Source organism: Phacochoerus africanus, chromosome 1 (assembly GCF_016906955.1).
Source record: "Phacochoerus africanus isolate WHEZ1 chromosome 1, ROS_Pafr_v1, whole genome shotgun sequence".
Classification (NCBI taxonomy): domain Eukaryota; kingdom Metazoa; phylum Chordata; class Mammalia; order Artiodactyla; family Suidae; genus Phacochoerus; species Phacochoerus africanus.
This window is the reverse complement of record NC_062544.1, coordinates 134609655-134624902: the sequence shown is the minus strand read 5'-3', so window position 1 is coordinate 134624902 and position 15248 is coordinate 134609655.

Genomic DNA, 15248 nt, shown 5'->3' with positions numbered 1-15248 from the left:
TGTAATGGAGGAGATGAACTTTAAATGCACATAAACAGGCAAGAAGACTGGCCCGTGGCCCTGGGGATACACAAGAAGGAAAAGCCCAATGACACAGAATAGAAGGCAGAGGTTGGACATAGAAGGGGAAAGAGGAAACAGCTGGGTCTGTGTCGCAAACAGTGTGCAAGGATCTTCTCGTAACCCTAGGGAGAATTCCTGGAGTTGAGCCATCCCTCTGAGATGATTTTGTGAGAGGAACAAGAGGGGGTTGAGGAAAAGTCTAGGAAAAAACTCATAGACCATCTACAAGGGCTGAATTACACAGAACAGTCTGAGATAAAATACCACTACAGAAAGACATGGAGGGTCTTCGATTCTCACGGCCTTTTATTCATGCTTCTTAGTCCTTATTTGTATATCACAATGGATACCAAGATGAAGCTGATGTAGGAAGGCAGACAAAATAGGGTAAATACAGTTTTCTAGACAAATGAGAGAATAGCTTCACATATCATTAAGGTTAACCTTTTTTTCCAGAGACTTTGAAAAGCTGTTGTTTTGTTTTGTTTGGAAATAAGGACAACAAAGGATCTACTCCAAAAGATCCAGGGTTTTTTTTCCCATGGTGCTGCAATGATGCACTTGCTCCTGGTGGCCATGTTGGGTTGCAGAACAGTGTTAGGAGAGGAGGCTGGCAAAGAGCAGTAAGTATGGCTGGGTGGACGCCTTCATTAGGCCTGACTGAAATTGTGGGGTTCACTCCAAACTGTGTGAAGGAAAAGGGGAATTTTTGGGGAGAGAAGAGTATTCCACTGGATCCAGCACACTTTCATGAACCCAATAGCCCTTGTCTTCTACAGCTCGGCACATTTCTCTTTGTCTCTGAATCGATGTTTGTGGACCACAGTAGAAAAAGGTCTTCCAGTGACTCACTGAGACAACTGACCAGCATCTCTTAGTCACAGTCGGAGTATCTGACCCAACATGGGGCCAGTATCCACTCATCTGTGGCCTAGAGCACAAGATCTTCTAGGGTAAACCTAAATGCTTTGGCCATGCATTGGCAGCAGTGGGGTAGGGGTGGGGGAATCTGTCAGGCCAAGAGTAGAGATTTCCAGAGAAGTAGGGGGGCAGTGGCCAGAGCCCCCCCAAAGGTGATGACAATAGGGACTAACTGGCCTTAACCCAACTCATGTAGGAGGCAGGATAGTGCCAGGTGGAGCCTAAGCAAATGAGCAATCTGAAAGAAAGTTTATCCTGACTGTGGGTAATTTTGCAAATACCACCCCATCTCCTTGTGAAGAGTACACATCCCTCTCTCTCAGGCATCAATTCTTTCCTATCACCATTTGTTAGCCTAGTCTCTCCTAGTCTCTCTCTCCCCCCAACAACCCCCCCCCACAACACACACACACACACACACACACACACACACACAGTTATGGTTAATTTTTTGTGTCAACTTGACTAGACTACAGAGTGCCCAGATATTCAATAAAACATTATTCTGGGTGTCCTGAGAGGAGAAAAATATTTACAGCAGTAGACTAAGTAAAGCAGATTGCCCTCCCTAATGTGGATGAGCCTCGTCCAGTCAGTGGAAGGCCTGAATCAAACAGAAGTTTGATACCCACCCCACTCCTTGAGTAAAAGAGAATTCTTCCTACCTAATGGCTTTCAAATTGGGACATTGGCTTTTTGACCTGCCTTTGGACTTAAAGTGAAACATGGGCTCTTCCTAGGTTTCCAGTCTACTGGCCTTCAGACTAGAACTAACCGCTTGATTCTGCTGGGCCTTCAGACTCAGACTGAAATTCAACCCTTGGCTTCCCTGGGCCTCCAGCTTGCAGATTGACCCTGTAGATCTTGGGGTTTGCCCAACTCCATAATTACTAATTACTATAAGCCAATTCATTATAATAGATGCCCACATGCCCAAGTAGACACACACACCACACATCCTATTGGTTTTCCCTGCAGATATCTGACAAATACATATATTGCATACATAAAGACAGAAACATATATACCCACCTTATTCAGTAATTGAATATGGAAAAATTAAATGGTGTACGGTTTAGGAGGAAATGGTCTAAAATCAAACAAATCTGGATTTAATTCCTGGTTTATCACTTCCAAGATATATGAACTCTGGGAAATGACTCATGTCAAAATGTCTGTTTCTTCATGTGCACATAGGAGTTAATACTGGTAACTGAGTCATAGGTTTGCACGAGAATTAAGCAAGTAATCTGACTTGACCAATGTTAGCTACCGTTGTTATTTAGGCTAAGAATTGCCAAAATAGGAGTTCCCATTGTGGCTCAGTGGTTAACTAATCTGATTAGCATCCACAAGGTCTCAGGTTTGATCTCTGGACTTGCTTAGTAGGTTAAGGACCCCGAGTTGCTGTGAGCTGTGGCATAGGTCGCAGACACGGCTTGGATCCTGCATTGCTGAAGTCATGGTGTAGATGGGCAGCCACAGCTCCGATGTGACCTCTAGCCTTGGAATTTCCTTGTACCATAGGTGCGGCCCTAAAAAGCAAAAAAAAAAAAAAAAAAGAATTGCCAAAATAATATGATTTTGCTTGCTTTTTCTTTTGAAATAACTTCAAACTCACAAAAAAGTTGCAACCAGTACAAAGAACATTTTTTTTTCTAAACCATTTGAGACTTGAGTTAATGAACACGTACCTTAAAACCACTGAAATGACATGCCCTTTAGTATGCAATTCCGAGAAGGATATTGTGCTACATAGCCTCAATGCTATCAAGATAAGGAAGTTAGTACCCATTATTTCCATCTGATTCTCAGACCCAATCTAAGATGCAGCCATTTACTCCATAATGGCCCTTCTATGAGAAGAATCCAATCCTGGATCACTTGTTCCATTCAGTTATTCTGTCTTTTTTTTAATATATAATTTTTAAAAATTGTGTATATATATATATATATAGCAACTATATATTTTTAATATATAGCAAATTACATATTTTTATAATTATGTAAAATATAATTAATTCATATTTTTAATATATAATTTTTTTAAAATTGGGGTATAATTGCTTTTTGGTTTCCTTCAGGCTGAGAGAATTTATCAGTCTTTCCTTGACTTTCATAACCTTGATCCTGTTGAAGATTACAGCTGTAGATGGTCCCTCATATTGGCTTTGCGTGGCATTTCCTCACACTTGAATTCAGGTGATGCATCCCTGGCAGGAATGCCATGGCAGGGACACTATGTTCTTTTCATTCCATTCTCATGAGTGGCCCACAATTGCAATCTGTCCCATTACTGAGGATGTTCATTTTAACCTTGTGATTAAGATAGCGACTGCCAGATTTCTCCTTTTTATTTTTATTTATTTATTTTCTTTTTCTAGCCATATCTGTGGCAAATGGAAGTTCCCGGGCTAGGGACTGAATTGGAGCTGCAGCTGAGGCCTATGCCACAGCCATGGCAACACTGAATCTGAGCTGCATCTGTGTTCGAACTACCATGCAGCTTGAGGCAAACGCCAGATCCTTTATCCACTGAGTGAGGCCAGGGATCGAACCTGCATCCTCAGAAAGACAAAGTCAGGTTCTTAAGCCATAAGAACCACAATAGGAACTGAGCCATAATGGGAGCCATAATGGGAACTCCCAGATTTCTCCTTTTTAGATTGGTCTGTTCCCCTTTGTAATAGTTTCCTGTAGCCGCTATCACAAGTTACCACAAACTGGGTGGCTTAAAAAACAGAAAAACATTTTCTCACAGTTCTGGAGGCCTGGAGTCTAAGATCACATCCCCTGGAGGCTCTGGGGGGAATCTGTTCTCTACCTCTCCAAATTCCTGCCTATTCTGGGCATTCCTTGACTTGTGACTGCAAGCATCACTCCCCTCTCTGGCCCTGTGGTCACATTGCCATTTGGAGTGGGAGTGGGAGCAGACCAGGGATTGAACCTGGGCCTGCAGTGGTAAAAGAGCTGAGTCCTAAGCACTGAATTATCCAGGAACTCTCCCCCTCCTCCACACATTGTCTCTTCTGTCTGTCAAATCTCCCTTGACCTTACTCTTAAAAGGACACTAGTTATTGGATTAAGAGCCCATCTGGATAATCCAGGCTGATCTCCTTAGCTCAAGATTCTTAATGTAAATTACATCTACACTCTTTTTCCCAGTAAGGTGACAATTACAAGTTCCAGGGATAAGGGTGCAGATGTATCATTTTGGGGTCTACTATTCGCTCCACCACAGCAATTAAAATTGTTATGTGGGAAGGTATTTTGAAACTTTGTAAATATCCTATTTCTCATCAAATTTACATTCTGTGTGTGTGTGTGTGTGTGTGTGTGTGTGTGTGTGTGTGTATGTGTGTGTGTTTAGGGCCACACCTGCAGCATATGGACATTTCCAGGCTAAGGGTCAAATTGCAGTGGCAGGTGCTGGCCTACACCACAGCCACAGCAATGCCAGATCCACGCCAAGTCTGTGACCTCACTGCAGCTTATGGCAACGCTGGATCCTTAACCCACTGAGCGGAGGCAGGGGTCAAGCCCACATTCTCCTGGATACTAGTTAGGTTCATTGCTGCTGAACCACAATAGGAACTCCAAATTTCGCTCTCAAGTTTTCGCATCCATTGATGTTTCTTGGCTGAATTTATCATTCCTGTGATGGTTGCCAAACGGTGGTTTTCTAATTCCGTCATTCCTTTTGCATTTACATTTGGCATCCTACAATAAAGAGTCATCTTCTCTCATTTATTTGTTTTTACTTATAATACTTTAGATTCACTGATCCCTATTTTATTCAAGGGGTTATGATCCACTGCTCTCATTATTTATTTTGATACCTAAATTTTCCTAGACTTGGCCATGGGACCTTCTTTAAGCTACCTTCTACATCCTTTGGACATGTCCCCAAACTTCTTGGAGCACTTCTTTATTATCTGGTACCAAAATGTATTCCAGGCTTCTGCGTCTTCCTCCCTAACCCATTCTCTAAGAATTAGCCTTTTCTCCAAGAAGACCTGATTCCTTTTAAGTGGAGGATGACAGTTAGGAATTTAATGAGGTTGCTAGGGTGTGCATTGCCACTTGGATGTCATTGCTCCCAAGCTCTCTTGGCAGACACATCCACGAATATATTTATTTCTACATCTATCTATATAAATATATATATATGGAAAACTATGAGTTCACAAGCTTCTAATTCCAGTCCAACACTAGAAGATTCATTCCAGTTTTCTCCCTTTCCATATACTTAACTCTCCAACAATAAAGAGACTGGCTGCCATTCTCCTCAATATATTCATTTATTTTATCAATCTCCCCGGTATGCAAGTGACCTGTCACCAGTCCCTTTACTCCCTTGGGCTCTGACATCCTATCCCAGGGTACTGTCCCCCACCACCCTGCAGACCTACTTCTCTTGGCCATACTTAACTGGTTTGACCTTTCATTAGTCTGGAAGAAACAGTATAAATTATTAATATTCATAATAATAATAGTCACCTTTAATTTTTCAAATGACTAATAAATAATATTTTATAAAGAAATTCAAAGAACACGAGACAAGCAAAATCTCTCAAGATGTTCACCCCCACCCAATACCCACCATGGCATGATGGAGCTTTATGAGTTTGCTCTGAGACTTAGAGGTGTTTACGTGTCTCACCTTTATTTATTTTTATTAATTTTTTTGTTTTGTCTTTTCTAGGGTTGCACCCATGGCACATGGAGGTTCCCAGGCTAGGGGTCCAATCTGAGCTATAGCTGCTGGCCTATGCCACAGCCACAGCAACGCAGGATCCAAGCCATGTCTGTGACCTACACCACAGCTCACGGCAACGCCGGATCCCTAACCTACTGAGTGAGGCCAGGGATCAAACACGCAACCTCATGGTTCCTAGTCAGATTCGTTAACCACTGAGCCACGACGGGAACTCCTCACCTGTATTGTTACAACAGTCTCCAACTGTTCTCCTGTCTCCCATCTTTGCCTTACTACAATTTATTTCAACACAGCAGCCAACATTTTTAGTAAGATCAGATCATGCTCCACTCCCCACAGTTACTCCTCATTTCACTCAGAGGAGAAGCCACAGTCCTTGCCATGGGCCATACTGGGGTCCTATAGGCACAATGTGCCACTCCCCTCCCCCTCCCCCATGTCCTACCACCACCCCTCCCCCCCAGCTTTTCTTCAAGCTGCTCCAGCCTCACTGGCCTCCAGGATGTACCCTTAAACCTATGAGCATACTCCCCACTTTGGACAGTGCCCTAGCTCTTCCTTCTGCCAGCATCCCTCTTCCCAGGGGCATCCATGTGACCTTCTCCTCTCCTTGATAACTACCTTTCTGATGAGGCCTCCTCAGGCTACCCTGGCACCCTGACCTCCCTTGCACCCCTGACCACCTCCGCCAACCCAACCAGGCTCTGTTTGTTTCTTTGCTCCTAGCTCTTTTCATCTTGTAACATATTATGTCAGTTCCTTTTAAAATTATGTTTATTTCATCTTTCTGTATTACTAGAACATAAACACCCCAAGGACAGAAAACTGTTTTGCTCACAGGTTTTTCCCAAGTGCCTTGAAGCCTTGTGCAGTGTCTATACGTCACAGGGCCTCAATAAATAAATGTTTATTGCATAAACATATTCAAGTTGTTCTTTTTGGCTTAAACTTCTTGCAAAAGGTAACACAGTCTTCAGCAATTTGATTTTTGTTTTTTTTACTAACCGTATGTCTTGGGATCTTTCTGTTTTATCTTAGAGATACTAATTAAAATCTTATTTTGCTTTGTACTGTGAAGTATAGATGGAATATTATTATTTACCAGTCTTCTATGCATGACATGTAGGGCTATTCAATTTTTCTTTATTATAAACAAGCTCTTGTATAATTCAAATCTCAGTGTCCTCTTTTATAAAATAAAGACAGTATTCACTTTATAAAAGACTGAGGATTGGAGTTCCCATTGTGGTGTAGCAGAAACAAATCCAACTAGGAACTCTGAGGTTGTGGGTTCAATCCCTGGCCTCAAATTGCTGTGAGCTGTGGTGTAGGTCGAAGATGCAGCTCAGATCCCACGTTGCTGTGGCTGTGGCATAGACTGGCAGCTGTAGTTCTGATTCGACCCCTAGCCTGGGAACCTCCATATGCCTCAAGTGCGGCCCTAAAAAGCAAAAAAAAAAAAAAAAGACTGAGGATTAAAAGAGATCCTAGGGTAGGACCTGGCAAATCTATTACTATGTTTTTATACTATTATTACTTGTGCTGCTGTGGCTACTCCTGCAAACCTCTTTGCAACCATTTCTCCAGGAGAGCAGTTGCTGGATAGACATCCTATATCGACACTGACAATGGACTTCCTCAAACAGCACTGTCACCTTGTGAAAATATGTGACTGTACATATTTTACTGAGTCCATACTTGTGGACTCAGTAATTTTTGTCAATCTGATGAGTAAAAAACAAAACAAAACAAAACAAAATGCCTCTGTGTTGCGATTTTCATTTCCAAGATGTATCCATCAGTTGGAACATTTTTTTCCTTGTTTCCCTCCCCTCCCCAGGGTGTAGTTTCACCTTTCATTACATTTAAGTCCCTAAAGACTTTCCAGACAATCCAAAATCACACTCTTGGGATCTGGCTATCTACTGGGTCTCCACAAGGTATGTCACTTCTGCAATGGCCTGATGGCAGGTGGATTTTGTTAGTGTCCCCACCCAGAAGTGTGGAGTAGGATGGTAGGGAAAGGATCAGCCTATATCAGCAAAGTCATAGAGACAGAACATAAAGCAGAGCTCAGGAAATTCTGAGAGTGTATATTTTACAGCAGGAACTGATCACAGAGACAGTGTTCAGCAAGGCACACAGGATCCTTGTCCTCCTCGGCCTTACCGTCTAGTGGGACAGAGGATGTAAAGGAAGTAGTCCACTCCATGAAGGCCCAGGAGTTACAGACGTTAGTAAGGGATAATAAGGAAATATACAGGATGGCCTGAGAGCCATTGGCTAAGCCACTTTGGATGGGGTGGTCACAGGTGGTCTCTCTCTGAAAAGAAGGTGTTTGGGTTGTGGACTTGAAAAGTAACCATGCTGAGGGAGAAGTGAGGAAACTAAATATGCAGAAGTTTTGAGACAGGACAGGGAATAATGTGTTCAAGGAATCTGGAAGTGGGTTGGATGATGAGAGAGGAGAGAGCAGAGCAAGGCTAAAGGAGGCAGAAGCTGGAAACTCTGGATCCTTCCAAGCCCCGTTAATGAGTCTGCTTCTGATCGTGAGTGTGATAGGAAGTGGAATGTTTTAAGAAAATGACATGATCCAATTTCTATTTGTCAAAATCCTTGGAGTTTCTTGTCCAGTCTTCCTTTCCAGGCCCCCCGACCCCAGGGGCCTTCTCTCAGGGATTTCCAGTTCCTGTCATTTCCTCTAGCCTTCTAAAACCCAAAACTGATGACACACCACCTAGACTGTAATTCTCATAGTTTGGAGTGAGGTAGAATTACTTGCGGAGCTTGATAAAAGTGGGTACTCTAGGTCCTGACCCCAGAGATTCTGATTTAGTAAAGCCTGAGGTAGGAGCCAGATATTTCCATTTCACCAAACCCCCAGGTCAGTGGTCCTCAAATTAGCCTGCACTTGGAAGCCTTATTAAACCACAGCACCAATTGGAGTCCCCATCGTGGCTCAGTGTAATGAACTCAACTAGTATCCATAAGGACACTGGTTCCATCCCTAGCCTTGCTCAGTGGGTTAAGGATCCAGCATTGCTGTGAGCTGTGGTGTAGGCCAGCAGCTGCAGCTCAGATTCAACTCCTAGCCTGGGAAAATCCATATGCTGTGGGTGCGACCCTACAAAAAGAGACAATCCTCCCCCAAAGCAAAGCCAAACCCCAAATTCATGGATTAGTAGGCCCCACTTCTTAAACTTTCTGATTCAGGAGGCCTGGCGTGGGGCCCCAGAATCTTCATTTTAACAAGTTCCCAGGCAACACGGAGGCCACGGGTCCAGGAACCACGTTTTAAGAACTACTATCCAGGGCGATTCTCATAAAGGTGATCCTTGGGACCACTCTTTGAGAAACACAGGCAGCAGGGACTAAAGCTAAGCTTACCCTGCCATAAAGGACCTTCCTAATATCTCCCCAGCCTCTCTTTCTGGCTAGTCTTTTCCCACCCACTCTCTGCCCTAGGCTATCCGCTGGCATTCTTTGCTCTTGGCACAGAAAAATTCTCACCATTGCTAGAATCTGTCATGACTGTGCATACTTCCTGGCCTTTGCACATGCTGTTCCTACTGCTTGTAATGCCCTTCCCCCAAGAGTTTCCTCAACACCCTGTCTGAATGTTATCCCTTCTGAGTTGAGTGTTCCCCAGCTCTCTGCTAGATATTTGTTGCTCCTTTCATTGGACTGCCTGACATGTTGAACACATCTCTAACATAAGAGCATGAAAACTATTTTGACCAAGACTAGTAGTAAAAAATTCATCATATCATGCTGCCCAATAACCATATGCTGATTTATTACACAAAATTAATATACAATTTTATAAAATAATATTTATTTTTTCGGTCTTTTTTTAAATTTTAGGGCCACACTTGCGGCATATGGATATACCCAGGCTAGGGGTCTAATCAGAGCTATAGCTGCCGCCCTATTCCAGAGCCACAGCAATGCCACATCTGAGCTGCATCTGTGACTTACACCACAGCTCATGGCAATGCCGGATCCTCAACCCACTGAATGAGGCTGGGGATCAAACCTGTGTCCTCATGGATACTAGTCAGATTCCTTTCTGCTGAGCCACGACAGGAAATCCAAATAATACTTACCTTAATATATACTCTGATAGTCTTATTTTTCTAAGTTGGCCATAACTTTTTAAATTGACTGGGGTATGAAACACAGCTTTAGTATACTTTTCTCATACCACATTGAAATTTTTAAAAGATTTATTAAATATTTAGATACTTATCTCCTTAATTAAAGTGTAATATATTTGAAGGATGGGGTCGTGTCTTATTCATCATGTGTCTCCAAAGCCTACTAGGGCATTTAATACATAATCAAGAGGTATTTAGTGAATGAATGAATAAGATAAGGGTCTACTAACTTTGACTGTCATTATCCAACATTGATACAAATTAATATTTTGCTAAACACAAGTCAATTGGATCAACTGTTGAATCAATTGGATAACTGTATGGAAATCAATGAAGGTCAACTTTATCTCTTGCTACACATAAAAATTAACTCAAAATGGACCATGTATCCTCACAGGGTTGAGAGAGAAATGGTGTCTCTCTTTTTTCTTCTTCTAAGGGCATTAGCTGACCCTCACACCCTAATTATCTCCCAAAGGACCTACCTCCTAGTACTATCACATGAGGTTTACATTTCAACAGAAGAATCTGAGGAGGACACAAGCATTCAGCCTATAATAATATAAAACCTAAAACTAAAATTTCTGGAAAAAGACACAGAAGAAAAATCTTTGAAACTTGGGAAAGGTGATCATTTCTTAAAACAAAAAGCACAAGAGTCCCATGGTGGCTCAGTGGGTTAAAGACTCACTTTGTCATTGCTTTGACTTAGATTGCTGCTGTGGCACAAATGTGATCCCTGGCCCAGGAATGTCTGCATGCTACAGGCATAGCCAAAAAACCCCACAAACCCACAAAGCATAAAAGATAAAGTTGAGATACTGAACTTTACCAACATAAAATCTTTTGGCGTTCACTCGTGGTACAGTGGGTTAAGGGTCTGCTGTGGCATGGATTTGATCCTTGGCCTGGGAACTTCCACATGCTGTGGGCATGTCAAATATCATTTTTTAAAAAATCTTTTGCTCTTGGAAAGATAAACTGAGAAAATGAAAAGGTAAGACACAGACTAACAAAAAAGATTTGTAACATATATATCAAAGGATTTGTATCCAGGATATGTGAAGACTCCCAAAATTTAAGAATAGGACACGACCATTCAATTTTTAAAAAAATGGGCAAAAGGTTTGAACAGACATTTTACATATGAATGTTGAATGCATGAAATATCCTTAGTCACTAGGAAAATGCAACTTAAAACTACAATGAGATAGATATCACTTCATACTCATAGACTGGCTAAAATTTTAAAGATTGTCCATATAATCCTGCCAAGTACGTGGAGAAAGAGAAAACTGTTAGTGGGAATGTAAGTGGTACAACCAACTCAGAAAACAGTTAAACAGTTTCTTGAAAAGTTAACATGCACTTACCATAGAGCTTAGTCATTCCAGTCCTAAATTTTACCCAACAGAATGGCAAAACATGTCCAAAGACTTATTCACAAATGTCTATAAGAACTTTATTTGTAAGCCAAAAACTGGAGACAAGCAAATCCATCAATAAGAGAATGACGTAAAAAGGAATGAGCTATCAATACATGCAACAATATGGATGAATCTGAGTTATGCTGAGTGGAAAAAGCCAAGAAAAAAAGAGCACTTAATTTATGGTTCCATTTATATAAAATTCTAGAGCAAGCACTCTTATGTATAGTAATAGGAAGCAAGTCACAGTTTAGCTGGGGATGGGGTGGAGCAAGGGATGGATTGAAAGGGTATAAAAAGACTATTGGGTTGATGGAAATATTTGTTGTCTTGAGTGTGAAATGGTTTCAAGGAAGGGAACATAAGTTAAAATCAATCAAATAGTATCTTTTAAATATAGTAGTTTATCATGTTTCAATTATACCTTAACAAAAGTTGTACAAAATATTAATGACTAGCCAAACACAAATCATAAATGCAAAAACTAAATAAAAACCCTAGTCTAAAGTACAACGTATTTTTTTTCTTTTTTCTTCTTTTTAGGGCTGCCCCTGTGGCATACGGAAATTCCCAGGCTAGGGGTCAAATAGGAGCTACAGCTGCAGGCCTACACCACAGCCACGGCAACACTGGATCTGAGGTGCATCTGCAACCTACAGCACAGCTTGCAGCAATGTCAGATCCTTAACCCACTGAGTGAAACCAGGGATAGAACCCACAACCTCACGATACCAGTTGGGTTCTTGATCCCCTGAGCCACAATGGGAACTAAAATACAATGTATTTAAAATATGCAGCTTAAAAGGGAAAATAAGGGATAATAGAATTCAAAGCATTTGGGGATCTTTAGAACTTAATAAAACATGATAGAACTTAATACCAACAATGGTATCATTCATAATAAAATTAAAATAATATCCATTGGAATGTAAATGTTCTAAACAAATTGGAATGTAAATGTTATAAACCTTGAATATGTCAAATAATAATAGCTAATAAAATCTAGTGGTAGGAGAAAAGTAATTAGGAATCTGTATAAGAATTCTAATTTCTAAGTATTGTGTGCAAGGAGTTAATTTAAATTTTCCAAAATGGAAACAGACATGATGAAGAAGGAGGTGGAGGAAGAAAAGGAGAAGAGAAGAGGAGGGGGAGAGGCTGGGGAGGAGGAGAAGAAGAATTTTTATAAGTAAAATAATATCTTATTTAAAATTTATTTGTGTTACTCATGTAAAAAATTGTCAGTTACAGATGATGAAATAAAGATCTAGCGCAAGTGATTTATTTCAGGCCATAGCCAAGGAAAGGCTAATGGAAGAGTGGGGTAGTGAGACAGAGAAAGGAAAAAAGCCAGTAGGGAATATATTATCAAGGAAGTTACTAATGTGGGAGGTTTGAACATGCTCCCATTGTAGAATTCTGGCTCAGAATTCCAGAAGACAGCTAAAAGTTGAGAAGAGAGGGAGCTGTGGTATTTATCCACCAAGTCCTCTCAGTCAATGGTTGAAAGCTACTCCCAGATGTCCTGATTTTCCAACATGTCCAGCCTACCCATAGGCAAGCAGAGCAGGCCAGGTTGGAAAAAGAGTCTTCAGGCAAAGAGTCACAAGGGCTGGAAATTATATTTGGAGCTGGCATGCATGAAAATAATGTGTGCTAAAGAAATGTCAGGGTATGCTGTGCTGGTCATCTGTTATGTACCACATACTGTGAGGTCTAAAGAGACAGCAATCTTAAGAAGCTTAAACTTCTTTTCTTTCATTCTTTCTTTCTTTTTTTTTTTTTCTTTTTCAGAGCTGCAGCTGCCAGCCTATGCCATAGCCACAGCAACGTGGCAATGCTGGATCCCCCACCCAATGAGTGGGGCCAGGGATCAAACCTGCGTCCTCATGGATACTAGTTGGATCCGTTTCCTCTGCACCACAGCAGGAACTCCAAGAAGCTTAAATTCCAACACCTAATACACTAACTATTCTCTGAATTAATTCTTGACCTTATCTAAATTTAATTTCAATTGAACACAAGCTCTTAATTTTATATTGGTTCTCTCCTAAACCAACACACACATGCAAATGACAGCTGAATATCAGCTATCATTATAAATAGCTATCAAGTTTTACACATTTACTATACCAAAGCTGGTATCAGTCCTTTTATTTTTCTTTCATCTCTGTGTGCTTGCAATCATTTCTAGTAACAATAATTTAGGTGCAAGAGGACTCAATTTCCTAATGTGACATTTAGACTTCATCACTAGACCCAAAGCAGCAATCCTAAAAAAGGAGGTGTATCCTTACACCTGCCAGAATGGGCGTCATCAAAGCCTACAAACAAAAAATGCCAGAGAGGGTGTAGAGAAAAAGGAACCCTGTTACACTGTTGGTGGAAATGTAAATTGGTGCAACCACTGTGGAAAACACTATAAAGATTCCTCAGAAAACTAAAAATAGAATTACCGTTTTGATCCAGCAATCCCACTCCTGGGCATCTATCCAGAGAAAATCATGACTCAAAAAGATACATGTACTCCAATATTCATTGCAGCAATATATACAATAGCCAAGACATGGAAACAACCTAAATGCCCATCGACAGAGGAGTGGATAAATAAGATGTGGTACATATACACAATGGAATATTACTCGGCCATTAAAAGGAAAGAAATAATGGCATTTGCAGCAACATGGATGGACCTAGAAATTATCATGCTAAGTGAAGTCAGTCAGACAGCGAGACACTAACATCATATGCTATCACTTACATGTGGAATCTAAAAAAAGGTCACAATGAAATTTGCAGAACAGACACTGACTCACAGACTTTGAAAAACTTATGGTTTCCAAAGGAGACAGGTTGGGGGGTGGAGGAATGGGCTGGGAGTTGGGGATGGAAATGCTATAAAATTGGGTTGTAATGATTGCTGTACAACTATAAATGTAATACAATTCATTGAGCTTAAAAAAAAAAAAAAAAACCCTCATACTCATACCTCCTGGCAATCAAAAGAAAAAAAAAAAAGGAGGTGCTATTATTTTGGTAAGACCTAAATGCTCAGTAAAGAGACAGGTGTAGACATTCCCAGGAGTCTGCTTATAGTCATAGCCTAAGAAGATACATTGAAACTCATGTTTTGCCTATCACCTCCATGAATCTATGGGGACTGAGGAGTTGAGGAATGATGAAACCACTCTTGCCAACAGTTCACAAAAATGCATCCCCCCAAAACCCCCAATCATTCATTTTATCTTTAAAAATTAAAAATTTTCTGGCTGTGCCCACAGCATGCAGAAGTTCCTGGACCAAGGATTAAACCCACACCACAGCATTAACCAGAGCCATAGCAGTGACAATGCCAGATCCTTAACCCATTAAGCCATGAGGAAACTCCTGTTGATTAATTTTAGATTGCTGAATCATTTCTGGTATGAAGGCTTTATCTGGTTAACTGTAGTTCTCAATAAGGGGGAAAACATCTATTACTGTTATTTTAAAATATACACCAAGAGAACAATTTACTTGATGTATTAACCCAAGTTAACAATAGCATTTTTTCAGCCGGACACAGAGACAATGTATTTTTCCAAAGATTCAATGATTCTATTGAAATGACATGAAAATTTCATGGCTGGAATCCTAGAAGGAAGTGTGGTTTTCAATCAAATATTAATGCAAAAAGCATTGTCAGGGTGACGGATTTCTCTTGACATTGTTCAAGCCTTTGAATCCAGAGCTATTTCTGGATTTTTCACTTACATGAGCTAGTGCATTCCCTCTTTCCCCTGAATCAGTTTGAATTGTATTGCTGTCACTTGCAATTTTAAAAGTTTTCAACTAATACAGAAATTGGCACCAGAAGTGGGGTTTTTCCAGGCAGCCAAAATCCCACAAATGTCTACAACAGAGACATAAAAAAGAGATTTTGGAAACATAGAACATTCAAGTAAAAAGGAACTTAAATAT